The following is a 16,636-nucleotide window of genomic DNA, read 5'->3' as shown; positions in this document are numbered from 1 at the left end:
GCCCTGTTGGCTCTACTGCAACACGTATTTAGAAGAGCTCACACAAGAAAAAGTTTGTATTTGCGGTTTGGTGTCACACAAAAGCATTTGAAAGGGTTAAGTGGTGCAACTGACCATGCTAAACATGCTCAGGGCTGTCCTTAGGCATATTTGGCTGTTGTAGGGCACCACTGAGTTTTGGACACCACCACCGGGACAGTCTGTGAGAGCATTGCTGCACAGTCACCAGTCCTTAGGGCCCTATGTGCCAGCGTACATACTGCTGTGGTCTGTCTTCAGGGAAGGGAACTCATCTGATCTGTGACTCTGCAGTGAGGTAAGGAGAGGCCCTGGCCTGACCTCCCGGAAAAATCATGGAACAGGTAAATTCCCTTCCTCACAGAGAGGTGGCTGAGGCAGGTGGGCCGGGTGGTACTGGCTTGGGCCAAGCCTCGTACCAGTGTTCTTTGTTCCTTTGAATTCATCTCACGGGTCTTCCTCTTCAAAATGGAGCCCCAGGCAAAGTGCCCCTCACCCCAGCACTGAGCACAGACCCCTCTGAGGAGTGGCTGCTCCCTGTAGCAGGGCTGGGTACGGGAGTCACTCTCGCTGGCTGGCAAGAAGAGGAAGTGACCTAACTGCAGCATGGAGAGGGCTGGAATGCACTGCCGTTCTCTGTCTGTGTGCTGCTAGCTGCCCATCCCCTCCCTACTCCATACCAGCCCGGGTACGTGTCAGCAGTGCTAGCCCTGCAAGGCTTAAAAGTTGGCTGGCAGTGGGCAGAGGAGCCAGCAGACCAGGATGGAGGGCAGCATGGCTGTGAGTCACCATTCCCCATGGCTGGTTTGCTCCATTCCCTTGGCCTTGCTCTCTCTTCACACAGACTGCAGGGACCAGCTCTGGTCAGCAGCCAAGGGGATCTGCCTGCGGGGCAAGAGAGTGGATGAGCGGGCATGAATGACCCAGCCCCCCCAAGCAGGTTTTGTCCAGGGGCCCACCGACCCCCGCCCCCACCTGCCAGGACACCTGTTTAATAATAGGACACCACTTTAATAATACTGTGTGACTCCCCATAAATCTTAAGGATGGGCCTATATGTACTTCAGACCTGACACAGGATGGGAATCTCAGTCTGTCAGAAAAGAGCTTCCCATCCTTCTTCAGTGGAAGAGCTACTCATATTGGTGAGCTGCTGTTCACAAGAGAGTTCCCACTCATTACTCATGAACACAACTGATGTTATTTGGGAGCCCAGAAGGGGCTCAACCCAGCCCATAAGAAATCAATTTCCTTTTTGATTGAGGGCAGGGAAGAGTATTAAAAAGGGTTATTGTGATGCACAAAGGCATGGTACAACAGAGGGCAAGTGAAGTCGGAGACAGCAGCCTGGATGGAGTCTGTTGATACCAGTTTGAAAAGGGAAGGTTCTTGTTTGCAAATACTGTTGTGGATTTTTTGGCATAGGCACAGTGGGGCAGGAACCAAGATTTTTTAATATGCTCTTAGAGCCTATTTTGGCTTTGCTGTATTGTAGGTCCTAAAGAACAATATCAGGGTGTTTCTGATAGGGTAGGACAGCTGTGAAGGCTTTGGAAATGAGTGACCTATGGACATCGCAGTGGCTGTGGTGCCAGTCTTAACCACTTCTCAGGTAGCTGCACAGGCCTTTTGTCAGTGTTCCCTGGGAGCTGTGCGCTTGTGCGGCTGCTCAGGAGAAATTCTAATGCCGCCCAGCTAATTAGCAGAACACCCTCAGCTAGGATTTGTTTCTACTGGTGGTGCACATTTGCATATGCCTTGTGCATATCAAAATTTATTCTGCACATGGATGGAAAAATCCACACATGGATGGCAAAGATTGGAGGGAACATTGCCTCTTGTACCGTGTGGCAGGCCCCTCCCACCTGCCCTCTTAAGTCCAAGGCACCCTGGCCCAAGTCCACAAGCAGTTTATAACTGGCCCTTTAAGCAAGGCCAAGGCCCTACAGCCTGAGTCCACAAAGCAGTTCAGGGCTGTAGCAGGGACACACCCCAGGTAGGGGGACCCAGGCCCACCCTACTCCACCAGGTCCCAGCCCAGGGCCCTGTGAGCAACTGGGTAATGGGTCACTCTCTCGGCAGGGCAGTCCAGCCGAAACACACCGAGGTTCTCGGGGCAGGAGAGGCGGCTCCTGCTCCTGCCCTGGGCCACTTCCTACCTGGATCCCTGGGCTTCCTTCCCCTGTACTTGCTCAGCTTGCTGTGAGCTCCAGGCCAGCGTCCCCTCAGCAGGCAGTCCCTGGGTTGCAGCAACTCGCCTCCGCATCCCTTCCGGCCTCTCCTGGAGTCCCCGGCAACAGCTGAGTGGGAGCTCCCTTTACCAGTCCTTCTCCACTGGCTGTCTCCTCAGACTGAGTCCTTCCCCGGGCTTTTATAGCACAGCTACAGCCCGGGCATGCTCGGTAGGGCTGTGGGGGAGGGGCCTCTGCAGCCAGGTAACCCTGGCTGGGCTCTGCAAGCTCAGTGTGGGACTGCCTTGCCCTGTCACACACGGTTTGTTGTATGGGTTGCGTGTTTTCTTCAAGACGTATGTGCGCAACTATCTGTCATTTCAATGGATACTGTATATGGTTTTGAAGGAAGTGTTTTCCCCTAAATACATTTTTAAGGCCAGAAAATGAGTTTTGCTGCATTTCACCCTCTTACTCCGTTGCATGGGCACGCAAGGTGGCCTTTTATTCCCCAGCTAGCACTAACTTCATTGCATTAGGGGAGAACAGCCTCCATAAGGTTGCTAGTCCCCTTCCCAGGTATGGGGGCAGGGCATGAGTGGAGAGGACCTGGAAAGATGCAGAACTGGTGCTTAAGTTGTGCCTAGGTTTGTGGTGTAAGCTACGAAAGTAAAAAAATAAAATAAATGGTGTGTGGCCCAGCACTTTTTTCGCTGCAAATTAAGCACTGTGCAATACCTTGGCTTCACCCTTAGTGCAGAGAACTACACGGGGATTGATCTGTGCCAGGTAGGTGGCTGGTAAAGATTTGTTCCACAACAAGAGAACAAGGGGAACTAGAGACCAGGCCAACTGAGTCACAATCAAGCTCTTTCTTTGCTGCTGGCATCAAGCAGGCTCTTTGTCGCTCACCTGTGGCTCTTGGTAAAGCCTCAGTTTAGCCCATAAGGGGGCCTGTTGTAACAGCTGTTTTAACACTTGAGTCATTTTTATGGATTTAGTCTTTCAAAGATTTGCTATCAAGCCCTCTAGTAATTGGGTCAAGTAAATGACTAGACACAAGCATAAGCGCGTTTAGTCAAATTCACACTTGCTTGGAGCTACTTGTTTGAAGTTCAGATGATTTGAACTTCTGGGTTTTTCTTGAGGGTTGTCCTGGAGGGTTTTTTTAAATGGGAGCTGGGGGCAAGTGGGAGAAGGTTACTGTCACCTCAGAGGAAAAGCTATGAGAAGCTTCCATACTGTTGTGTAGGCAAACGGGTGTAGTTCATTCCCTGTAGCATCTGTGATGCTACTAACATGGTGATTGATAAGCCAAGGAAACAAGCGTCTATCTGACCTGAATGCTAAATGACTTATTCCCACTCTCATCCATAGATTATACTAAACCCTGTTAAAATTTGTGTAATTTTGCTCTAAGTCTGTCTTTGTAGAAGTCTCCTTTGTATGGTTTATGGAGCCAAGAGGGATTTATTTCTTCTAGGTAGGAATTTTTCACCAACACTCAGAGACTTACAATCCCTCAAATCAGGAACAAGTCCACTCCTACCTTTATTTGAATATCTGTGGATAGACCATAATAATTTTAGTAAGAAAATCAGCAATACCACTTACTTCCTTGCTTGTGACAAGCACTATGTGACTATTGTGAGTCGAAAAAAATCTTCTCTGCATATTAATGTATCTTGCCTTCATAGAGTCAAGGGTCTATTGTGTATCTAGTGATAGAGAGGACTAGCTGGTGTGGGAGCTCAGAGGCTATATTTTGGGGTATATATAGTTCCCTCCGGTAATTTCCTTACTAAAAATCAATTGATTTTCCTTTCTGCGTGGTTCATATGCAGAATATTGAATGCTGGATTATGTCTCATGCAAAAATTCCAGACTCAGGGTGTCTGATAATCACAGAATGGCTTATTATATAATTGATTTGCCTTTGGTGCTGTATGGGGTATCTCTTCACCTTTAGTCTTCTAGTAGATAACATTACCTTTTCATAATAATTCATGTATGCCTGCATATGTTAGTGGATTTATATATTATTTTTGTCTCTACTGTTTTGTGTATTATGTAGATTTATAAGCACTTGTTTTGCATCTAATGTAACACTTCTCAATAGTCAACAAATGAACAGGAGGGCTACATACAGATGAAAGAATTGTTCAAGTACAATGAAATTGCTAGATCAGTACAGATACCTTAAAAATCTAAAAGGCATACAGGACATAAGAAAACTATAGCTGAACTTAAGTTTTAATTTAAAGGAACTATAGGTCAGCATTAAGAGTCTGATTCGCATGTACTTCACTTTAAATATGAGCTTATGTCTTATTGCAGACACTGGGATTAAAACACATCTAATTTTAAGTAAATACTTAAGTGTTTTCCTGAATCAGGACCTATATATATGGTACTGAGCAGATTCATCCTCCATATTTTGTGGAACTGTGTCCCATACTTTCATACAACATTCTCATCTACAAGGATATAGAATTGAGCCCAAAGCAAACCCTTAAATAATCAAGACTTTTTAGTAAAGTATGTAAGAGAGGGTCTAATCTAAAAAGGAATCAACAAGAATCCTTCACCGGTTGTCAGGAGGCTTTGAATTCATATCCTTACTCAGGCCATATTTTATAAAGATTTTGATTATTGTGTCATGAAGATTTTAATACTAGTTCAAAAACTTTTCAGAAAAAAGGCCAGATTTTTAGGTCAATTAGACCAATTTAACTCCTTAAAGTCTGATTCTCAGTTCTGACTGAACTGTACATTTGTGGCAGAAATGAATGACACTTAGGGTACGTCTACACTAGCTCATTAGTTCGAGCTAGGTAGGGTAATGAGGGCAAGCGGAGTTGCAAATGAAGCCCAGGATTTAAATATCCCAGGCTTCATTTGCATGTTCCCAGGCGCGCCATTTTTAAGTCCCCCTTAGTCTGAACTCCATGTAGGAGCATTCCATGAGGAGTAACGGTAGTTCAAATTAGAATCTTTAATTCGAACTACCTACTCTGTGCCGCGTGTAGCCGCGGGCACGGAGTTTGGACTAAGGGGGATTTAAAAATGGCAGTGACTGGGAACATGCAAATGAAGCCCGGGATATTTAAATCCCGGGCTTCATTTGCAACTCCGCTTGCCCTACCTAGCTCGAACTAACGAGCTAGTATAGACGTACCCTTAGATACCTGGGGTTTTATGGGTTGATTTGGTCCCTGGCATAAGCTAGAGCAGCCCCAAAGCTGGTCTAACTCAGGTTACTCTAATTTACATGAGCTTGTAGTAGCCCTCCCCCTCAGCAGCACTCTGCTCCTGTTCTACTCCACTATACAGGTTCGTCAGCTGGGAGGGGGGAGGGGGAAAGCAATGGGAAGTTGTCATAGAACCCAGCAATTCAGAGGGGCCTGAAGCTCCAGCTGCTGCTACTGTAGCAGCAGCTGGAGCCTGGGGCCCTTTGAATTGCTGCCAGTCTGCCGCTTTGTGCTGCTCTGAAGTCTGGAGTGAGGGAGGCACTGCAGTCTGGGTGGTGCTGAAGGCTGCCTACCCAGCCCCGCCCCTTCTGCCCAAGGACCCGCCTCTTCTGGCCCCCTCCACACCTTAACCAAGGCCCATGGTGGCTGTTGGCCCCGCTGCCACTATACCAGGAGGTCAGGAGATGTTAGTGTAAACCTCTAGGCCTGCCATGTATTTCTTCATGCTGGGGACTCCTCAACTAGTTATGGCACATGCATGGGTCTTTGCTCTGCTGTAATAGCAGAAAGGGGCTTTATTAAGGTTGAAGATATAGGACTTAATAATGCCACTGACTTAAATGCTTGCATTTAATTTTAGATTCAGAGCTAATGTTCCATAAGCCTTGGCTCAATTGCATTTTGGATTTTATCTGTAAGCGTTTCTAATTTTTAATGCAGCATTTGAAGAGACATTCAGCCACATTTAAATCAACCTCCTCAGCTTTGTTACTACACAGTCATGTGCAAGCCGAGGAACAGATTTTAAAAAAAATATGCAACACTCCATATTGTGCTGCAAAGCTTTAAGCTGGGGAAGTTCCAATTATATTTGAATTCCACAGTACGTGGGATCCTAGCAGAGAGGCTAATAATGCCCTGCAAGGGGAATTTTAAAACCATGGTGGGGGCAATTGGGTTTATTGGGGGAGCACAGACTGTGCGTAATGAAGCACACTCGTGATAGATAAATAGGAAGGAGTGGTCAGGACCCAATTCAAAGACCAGTGAATTCAGTGGAAAAATTCCCTCTGACTTCAGTGGGCACTGGATTAAGCTCTGAAGCACTGGATGAAAGAAGGGAATTGAGCTACATCTATACTGCATGCTTCTTTTGGCACATGAAGGTATGAACAGCAGTGGGTATAAATAGCAGCATAGCCAATATGGTCTAGCTTAGGCAAGTACAGACGTGCTTGAAGAAGTTAGGTATGTATGCAAGTACATGCCCTATGCACCATTTACTTTCTCAAGATGTCCTTCTGTTTCCCTGCTGGTAGAAGCCTTTGCACACACAAAAACCGACTCCCGCAGTGGGGAATGTCCCTGACAGTGGGGAAGCAGTGGGACAAGGCATGAACATTTCTCCACAGCTGGAGACCTTCCTTGTTGCTAGCAAAGGCTGTATCAGTGTGGGGATGAGAAAAGGCTCCAGCAGAGGGTAGCTACTGGCAAAAACCATTGGAAGAGTCTTTCACTGTCACAAGGAACTACACACTGGCATGTGGACGCAGCTTGCTTTTCACTGGAGTGTGTATCTACCTATACCCTGCTCTCCACTGCCAATGGTGTGAGGTATAGATTAGGGATGTTAAATATCGGTTAATTGAATAGTCAAAAAACCTCAAGAATTCTTATCGCTAAGTCATCTTTTTTATAGTTCCCGGGCAGCAGTCAGTAGCAGCACGGGGTGGCAGCAGCCCCTGTCTAGGGTGGGTCTAAGCTCCCAGAGCTGGTGCAAGCCAGAACTGAGCCGGGCTGCCTGCCCACCTGGTTCCTAATACACTTTAAATACAGAGATGCAGCAAGGGTAGGTCCTGGATCTATTTCATGCCAGGACTGAGATGAGTTGCTGACCAGCCTGATACAAAATTTACCAGTAAGTGGGGGGATGCATGTAGTCTATAGCATTAACCTATAAACATTTGCTTATTGGTTAATCAGTTAATCGACTATACTGTTACATCCCTAGTGTAGATGTAGTCTTCAAAGCTGAAACATATTGGAAAATAATGGGAAGGGGGGGCGGGTTATGAAGTATTAAAGATTGAGGAAAGAATTTTTGATCCACTCTTCCAAGGAACTTTGGAGAAAATAGTCAATGCTTCTCCAAATTGACCTGATCCTCTAACTCTTACACCCATCACTGATGTAATTAAAGCCCTTTACAGTTTTGGTCAAAAACAGTGTAAGACTATAAAATCATGACTGGTGTGGAAAAAATGAATAAGGAAATGTTATTTACTTATTCCCACAATATAAGAACTAGGGGTCACCAAATGCAATTAATAGGCAGCAGGTTTAAAAAAAAACAAATGGAAGCTTTTCTTCACTTAAAACACTGTCAACCTGTGGAACTCCTTCCTAGAGGATGTGGTGAAGGGTAGGACTTTAAGAGGGTTAAAAAAAGAGCTAGATTGATTCATGGAGGTTAGGTCCATCAATGGCTATTAGCCAGGATGGGTAGGATTGGTGTCCCTAGCCTCTGTTTGTCTGGAAATGGGTGACAGGGGAGGGGTCATGTGAGGATTACCTGTTGTGTTCTCTCCCTCTGGGGCATTTGGTATTGGCCACTGTTGGCAGACAGGATACCATTGGTCTGACCCAGTATGGCCGTTCTTATGTTCTTAAAATTACATCTACAATGCTGTGGTTTCCTACGATGTATCCTGCTGTGCACAGAATCTTCCACCATTCCTAAAGCTGCATGTTTAGATTCATATTGTGAGTGGCTCTGCACAGCCACATGGGGCATTCAAGAAGCTCCCCTCCACTCCAGCCTCAACTTATGTGATTGTCTGACCTGTCACAATAGCAATCCTGGAAGCAGGGTGCCAAGAAGACGATGGGTAGTCAGTCATAGTCACTCATTTCCCACTGCAGCAGCTAGTGGAGTGGGGGTAGTGCACCAGGGAAGGGAAAAGAACTTGCCCCTTCCTGATATGGTGCTTTCTCGGCACACAAGCAGAAGCACCTGAGAAATTGTGCCATAGTTCTGCACCCTCCCTCAGACATGCCAAAGGGCTTTGGATTCAGTGAGTTTTAATTACATTTTGACCACATGCATTATCTTTACTATGACCTCTACTGCACCCTGCTATACTGCAAGCAATATTGATAAGCCTTGGTCACGAGTTCAGAGAAGGGATCTGAAAGCGAGGAATGAAGATGCAGTGCCTGAAGGAAGGGGGATGTCATTTGGGAGCCTGTAGTGGGGCGGCTTCCCCACTGTGATAGGATTAAAATTAGGCCAGAGAGGGAGCCTGTGCAGAACCCTCCAATCAAAGGGTGGCTTACTGGGAGAGCCCAGATATAAGGAGCTGTTCAGCAGAGCAGAGAGCAGTTCAGTTCTGACCAGAGAAGAGGAAGCACTGATTCCCAGGGAGAAGCACCCTGGACAGAACCCTGCTCCATAGGTTCAGGGAAGCTGGCAGGCTATGGGCCTTGATACAGGGTTTGAGTAGATGCTAGGATCATGGGCAACTGGCCCAGAAAACACCGAGAGCAGTTAAGGGGGGCAAGACAAGGCTGCCACCAGCTTTTCCCTGAGTCAGGATCCAGAACAGTAAGCAGGCCTGGGTCTCCCCCTTTCCTCTTGCACCATACCTTGCCATACTAACGTGTGGCCTTTACAGACTGCAGCCTTGCTTCTGAACTAAAGGGCTAGACTTTGGGGCTGCAATTGGCCATGCTGGCAAGAGTAAGAATTGAAGACTGCTGATACCCCCAGAAGGGGGCAGAATAGAGTGGTGTGAACCCAGAGTGTAGTGTCCTGAGGAGGTCCAGGGAGCGACATGGGTTCAGATGAAGGGCTGAAGAATGAAATTGCCCTTTTAATGAATTATATCCACCAATGTGACATTATGTAACCTCATGAACTGAGGCCCTATTTTCATGAATGGGATTAGGATTAATTTGTAAGTAAACCATTAAAAATTATCTGTGGAGAATCTGTTGTTGTAACTTTTTTACAAATTGTAACTGAAACCCCATTTCAAATTTTGTACTGCTGTAACTCTGTTTAAAGTTAGGTGTGTGTCTATGTGTGTGTGTGTGTGTGTAAAGGAATCAGTCCCCAAAGTCAGCCTGTCTTGAGACCAGCTGCTAGCACCACCTTGATGACCAAAGAACAATGCGAGTGAACCCCACAAAAGAACCCATCCAAGAAAGAGACAAAAGCCCCACTCAAGAAAAGAAGGTCAAAGTCCCATCTGCCATTAACTGATGACTCATGGTCATACAGTGCCATGGGGCAGTGGGACAGGACAGGCTCCATGGATTAAACATATAAAAAGATGGGGGCAATACTATAGAATTGGGTCATTTGGTTCTACAATCATCCTCCAGGAATATCAGTGTGCACTGACGCAACCCTCATGCCTTGGCCTCCTGGCCAATGGAATAGCATGAGTAACTGAGGCCGATAATCACATCCCATCTGTAGAACTGTGTGTTATGAATGTGTGTATGTGTGGTAGTTTGGGATAGTAAATGAATTCTGCCTTCACAATAAATGCGGCATATTGCTTTATCCCCTGAACAAGATTCTGCTGGTTCTATTTCTACAGGTATAACAAAGCCAGAGGGTGGAGACAGTGGACCAGAGTGACCAGCCAGAAGATGTTACACTCAGTGATCAGAGCTAATTCCCCGTGTGACCAGCAGGAGACGCTGCAGTGGTGAGTTGATTTCACTACAGAGCCAAAATGAGAAAAGTCATAAAGGCTGTTATGAGAGGAGAAGACCAAAGAAACAACAAGGTGAATAAAATGGATAGAGAGGAGAAGTCACAGTGGGCAACAAAAGGTAAGATGTAGGGCAGAATGGTGGAAAAAAAAAGTAACATGACATAGTTCCAGTAGCAGGACTAGAACTTGGCAATCCGAATCCCAGCTCATCATTCTATCCACAGCCTGCAGGTGCTAAAACAGCTCCATACAGCTGAGAGAACTCGGCACACTGCAGGATTGTGACCTTCATTCGGGCTCCAACAGCCGAGTTATCACTAACCACAGAGGTTGCAAACTTTCGTGTTTACTTACACAGCCAAAGTGTGCAATATGGTCACCACATTGGATTCTTGCCATTCAGATTGAAATAGTAATGACAGGTCTTTCACTGGCATAAATTGCCATAGCAATGCAGACTTCAAAAGGGCCACACTAATTGACACCAGCTGAAAATGTGACCTTATAGCTTGTATTTATTTCAAAACATAAAACTCACAAACTCTGACCCTAGCTTCAGAACCACACAGACAGGGCAAAAATTCCTTTGGGAGATGAAAGGAAATAATATTAAAATAATTCATTTGCTTTTTGATGGCTCATTCTAACGCATCAAGAAGACATGCACAATCTAGATAAAGGAACACAAATGGATTTGAGAATCTGCATAGATACACTCAGGCTAGATTATGGCAAAAATAACTAAAACATGCTGCGTTCTCTTTTCATCCAAGACTCCAGTGTGGTATAATTTGTTTAAATACCACAGCATGCATTTGTCTTTGACACGAAACTACTGCATATTGTTTGAAAATAGAAATGGGCTATTTTTCAAGCCCTGAAAAGAGGAACAGGTAAGCATCTCTAGCCTGTTTTATCACCCAAGTGCTTCTTCCAAACACAATGAATGAAAATATACAGGCATTTAGAACTAATTTACAACAAAAATAGAGTATGGGCCTGGCTCCCCTCTCATTTACATTCTGATAAAGTAGGAGTAACTCCTTTGAAATCTCAGTTGACCCCAGTAGAACTACACAAGCTCCAAATTTTGTCAAACGGCGTAAAACTGATAGAAGCAAGAATCAAGTCCTTTTGATTCACTGATACACATTCTGCCACATTTGAAACTGAAATGATGATGTTGACAAATTGGTGTCATCAACTGAAAAATAATTCTGCTGCATGCATCTAAAGGGCTTGATTTCCTAAAAACGTAAGAATATCATTTTATAAGCAACTTCAGCATTTCCTATACTCTTCATTTTGATTAAGAAGAGTTATTTCTTTACCTGTCAATATTTCCCTAACATTCTCAGAGTCCTATCGGTTAATTTAATACAAAAAAGGCAACTCTATCTCTGATGCTTCCCAACTTAAACTCAGCATTAAGAAACAGGTGGAAGAAAATCAAATAGGGAGAAAAAAATCAGTAAATCCAAATGGCATTTTCACTCAATAGAGGATTCCTTTAGGACCAAAGCACCATGCATCGTGAAAACCATCTGCAAAATTCAATCTTGTAAAATTCTGAGAAAATTATTTTGACATTTCTTCTGGTTGCTGAAGGTAAATCTGAGAAGAATTTTCCTTTGATACATTTCTCAATTTCATAGACTGCCACTATTATGTTTATATGCTTCTATTTCTTACCATTTAATTTTGAAAACATTCTTAATCTACTTCAGTTGCATCTGTAGGAAGATGTAAAACTCTACTGTTTAGATGTAAAACTCTATGGCTCTATATTATTCCACAAGGTTTTCCAAACTTGATTTTCTCAGTTTGTTCCAGCTTTTATTTCATAATATTGGATGGGATTTTCTATCTCACATTCAAATCCAATGGGGTTTGGATACCTAACTTCTATTGCATCCTTAGAAAAATCTCAATTACTGACCAGAAATCATTTCCAAGATACAGCACATAGAAACATTTGGGTTCCAAGTTAATAAAAACACAAGAATCATCCAAATTTAAAGTCGCAAATTGCAAAGGCTTGTTAAATCACAATGTATATAATAAAAGAATGCCTGATTTTAGGAAGTACTTGGGGCTCTCAATTTTCATTGAGGTAGCTAAGAGGAAAAGCTACTAGCACACCTAGGAGTTGAGTATTGAGTACTTTGGAGGATCGAGCCATTAATAAAGTATAAAGCCAGGGGCAAAATAATTAAAGGTCTTCCATGCTAATGCAACAAAAGTGTTTGTTGGGAAGATTCATCATGAAATAGCCTCAGTGGGTCTTTTGTAAGGTTGCTGATTTTGGTTGGACATATTCCTGGCAGTTTCATCCCAGCATATAATATTCAACCAAAGATTAATCTTTAATTCCTGGAAACTCCTAAATAATCCTGGAGAGTTAGCAACCCTAATCTTTTGAGCTGAATTACTCAAAAAAAGCTGAAAAGGTATGATGCTTTAGAGACAAAACACGCATCTACTCTATATTTTCAAAAGTTTGTGTGTCCATCTGTTTGTTCAAGAACTCCCAAACTCAAGAGCTAGGAGTAGGGATACTAGATAGTAAGTAACTGAATAGTCATGTAACCACATCAAAATATAGTGGTTATGGGACTATTCCATAGTCCCCGGAGGCAGGGTGGCAGCCAGCATGCTCCTGGTCCTATTCCCAGAGAGCCCTAAATACCTGCTCCCTGTGTGGATCAGCTCTCAGCTGCCACCCTGTGCAGCTGCCTCTGATACAGAGGCAGCAATGCGAGGTGGCAGCAACCCTTGTCTGCAGGGGGTCTGAACTCCCCACAGACAAAGGCTGCTTTGGCAAGGAACAGCCCTTGTCTACGGGGAGCTCAGACCCCCTACGGACAGGAGCTGCTCTCCTCACCGTGTACAGAGGCTGCTTCACAGCAGCCTTCCCTGGCTTCCCACAGCACCAGTTTCTACCTCCTCCCACCCCCTACTGCTACCTCTAGGGTTGCCAGATGGTTAAAAAAATACCGAACACCCGCCCCCCTCCCACCCAAAAAAACACCAGGAAAAAAAATCTGTTGAGGAAAAAAAAAGGGGGGGGGGAGACCAAAGTTGTTGAGGGAAAAAAAGGACTCCAAGATGTACGCAAAAAAAAAAAAAAATTAAATAAAACAGCATTAAAACAGCATGTCTCCTTTAAGAATGAGTTCAGGGATAGGAACAGGGGAGAGGTTGAGCACTAAGACCCAGGGGAGTCATTGTTTCCCCTTGGTCTTTTTGCTGGCAGCCATTTTGTGCTGGCATCCTTGCAGAACCAGATAAGCATTGGGGCTTCGGAGGGGCGGCGGGGGGGGAGGGGGGCGGAAGGCCAGTGCTGAGTGTTTGTAGGGTTGCCAGGTGCCCGGCATTTTCGCCTTCTGGCTGGGGGAAAAAATATCAGAAATACCAGACATCGTAGGTGTCCGGTATTTTCTGAATGTTTTACTGGACAGGAGGTGAAAATACCGGACTGTCCAGGTGAATACCAGACACCTGGCAACCCTAGCTGCCTCTGCAAGGAGAAAGGGGGGGGGGAATGTGTAGTTAACAGGATTAACCAATAAGCCCAGGTTTATCAGTTAATCATGTTGTTGTCTACACATTGATATCCCTGGGTAGGACCACCAGATTTGGTAGGAATCTTATTATGATTTAAAGCAAGGTCAGGGTTTTGTTGTTCCAGGACAATGGAATGTGCCTGGAATGCAATTGTTCCTCATCAAATGGAATGGGAGGGGTGTGATAGCAGCAACAGTTATACCCCCAGCATGACCACAGGAGGTCATTGAATCCAAGCCCAGAGAAGCAGCCACTGGCTGGCATCCTGGCCTTTGCCTCCAGGAGCCAATCCCAGGGAGCAACTGCCAGCTGGCTATCAAGGTCCTCAATGACCCATGTTGTCCTTGGGGAGCAGCCGCAAGGCCACCCCACCCTAGGCTTCCTTTGGGAGAAGCTGCATGGCCCCCGCTGCCCCTGGTTGGCTCTGGGGAGAAGCTGGTGGATGGGTTGCATGGCCCCTATTGCTCCAGGTTGGCCCCAGGGAGAAGCCATCAGCCATCCTCACCCTCTGCCCTAAGCGCCTCAGCCTTCTCCTGAATCCTCCCTCCCCACACATCTTTCAGCTCCCTGCCCTGACTCCTGCACTCTCACCCCCTCCCTGAGCTACACATCCCGTTTTGACTTCTGCAGCCCCTCCTTTCCTGAGCCCCAGTTCACCCCCTAAACCCTGACTTCTGCACCCCCAAACTCCCAGCCTCTCTGCCCTGAGCCGCCCGGTAAGGATCCAAATAATGCTGGGTCAATTTGCTAGTAGTGTAATGAAAGGAGTGAAAGGAAGAGTGAATGTTCATTATTTCATCTAGCGATATCAAGGGCATTGCAGCAGGCACATTGGAGTAGGCTCCCAGGGACCTTCTCGATCAGAGATGGGCAAACTATGACCCTTGGCACATTGGCTTTTAATCCAACCGTTGGGATTACCATTCTGGTGGCGCAGTGGGGCTACGGCAGTATTCCTGCCAGCCCTGGCCCCGTGCCATTCCTAGAAGCAGCCGAAAAGGTCTGAGGCCCTTCTAGGGAGCACTGAGGGCTCCATTCACTTTCCTTACCATCAGGTGCTGTCTGCGCGGAGCCCACTGGGGGAATCGTGGCCAATGGAAGCTGCAGGGGCAGTGCCTGCAGGTGAGGGCAGCACATGGAGACCTCCTCCCCCAGAGCCACTTCCAGACGCATCAGCCACTTTGCGGGAGTGATAAGGGACCAGGGCAGAGTGGGATTCTACCTTAGAGAGGCTGTGCCACTGACCAGGAGCTGCCCAAGACAAGTGCCCACACCCTGAACTTTCTTCCACCCCACCCCAACCCTTTGCCCTGAGCCCTCTCCTGCATCCCAAACCCCATCCCCAGCCCTTCATTCATGGCCCACCATACAAGTTCCCTGCCCAGATGTAATCCTTGCGAAGTTTGCTCGCCCCCGTTCTAGATGGAATTCTGACCTTGTCAGCTAGTATTCCTTGAGAGACTGGTTCTTGTGAGACCCTGCTACACCACTCTAGAGTTCTCACCAGTGTACGGAGACAGCCTCCAATACTGAAGAAATGCCAGAAATATGGGTGCCTCCTATCTTTAAAATCCATAGAGACAAGAAGATATATTTAATTGCTACACATTACTTTATCTCATCTTGGAGGACTGTGTGATCATTTGTAGGGGAGGGTGGGGTAAGGCCAGGGCACTGGAACTCAAAATAATCTTTCCTAGAAGATGAGGGATCTTGCAATGATCCTAAAGATGGTAGAAACAAAAAAATGGACATAGTACAAGTGAAAGAGCTGCATGCATAATGTTTTCAGCAACCTTGGAAAAAACTGAATGTGTTAGTTAAAACAACAAATAGCCATTTTTAACTTGGGAGACAGTGATTATAGTGCAGACAATTCAAAGTCTAATTTATACCACCCGAACACCATATTACACTCACTATGTTTTCACACTGATGGACTATTTTTTTAATGATTTCTTCCAACTATTAAGCACAGGCAGTCCCAGGCATGCAGACATTGTCTTTTAATTTTTTATCCACAAACAGTCACTACAGTTAACACTATGAAAAACCTAATTTTCATCATTGTCTGTTCCTCTCTCTTGTACAGCACCTTATTCATATCAGGCAGCACATATTTTCCTACATTCCAGGCCATCTTAGGTAGCTTACTACAAAACTGCTGCTGTAGACCTGCTGTAGCAATAAATAAATTATTATTAATCATAATAAGCTTTGATCCTACTCCCATGGAAATCAGCAGTCAAACTCCCATTGACTTCCATCAGACAAAAACACAATGTTTTCTATCCACAGATCTCAAAGCTCTTTGCAAAGAAAGGAAAGCCGATTTCCCTCTTAATATGCAACTTCACGCAAGTTAGAACTCAGAAATAGCTAAGCAGCACACTTCACTAATGCCCTGATCCTGCACACATACGAGGTTGTTCAATTGGCTTTGTCTTTACAAGGTAAAAAAGTTTATTCTGAACTTGAGTTAATTCACATAAGCTAAAATTCTAAATGAGGACAAGGCAGTTTGTAATTTTCACCTGAATTAGTAGATGTCATGGAACACACCTCTATTCACATCCCACATATCAGTGTAATTAATTTTGTAAAAGGTACAACTTGTAAGTTATCATTTGAATAGTCATAATTTGCTGAGTCTATTTTTCTGATAAAGTGTGAATGGGATATTATAAGATTCCTCTTTATGGTTTTATTAATTCATTTTCCAAAGCGCTGCCCAAACAGAAGTTGGCAAATAGCTATGGCCTAACTCAAGATATGCGTGGTCTGCTTCAATTGCATTTAAGCAGTGAACAGAGTTATCAAGCAGGAAGGCAAAGGAAGTTGTAATGGTTTTAAAAAGGTTCAGGGGGTAGCCATGTAAGGCTGCATCTGCACAGTAGGGCTTAACTTGAAATAAGCTATTTCAGTTGCATAGGTATACAGCACAGGGGTATGGATGCAGTAT

General features: G+C 45.2%; 1 long non-coding RNA gene across 1 annotated transcript; it reads right to left on the bottom strand.

Moving 5' to 3' along the window:
- Positions 1–792: 792 nt before the first annotated feature.
- Positions 793–2,331, bottom strand: LOC142831005 (uncharacterized). Its single transcript, XR_012906590.2, has 2 exons — positions 2,178–2,331; positions 793–903 (listed from the first exon to the last, which is right to left on the bottom strand). It is a non-coding gene; the product is annotated as an uncharacterized LOC142831005 (long non-coding RNA).
- Between the last annotated feature and the right edge of the window lie 14,305 nt (positions 2,332–16,636).

The sequence above is a fragment of the Pelodiscus sinensis genome, chromosome 11 (assembly GCF_052426305.1).
Source record: "Pelodiscus sinensis isolate ZL-2025 chromosome 11, ASM5242630v1, whole genome shotgun sequence".
Lineage (NCBI taxonomy): Eukaryota > Metazoa > Chordata > Testudines > Trionychidae > Pelodiscus > Pelodiscus sinensis.
The sequence above is the reverse complement of the archived record's forward strand: the minus strand, read 5'-3'. Positions and strand labels throughout refer to the sequence as shown.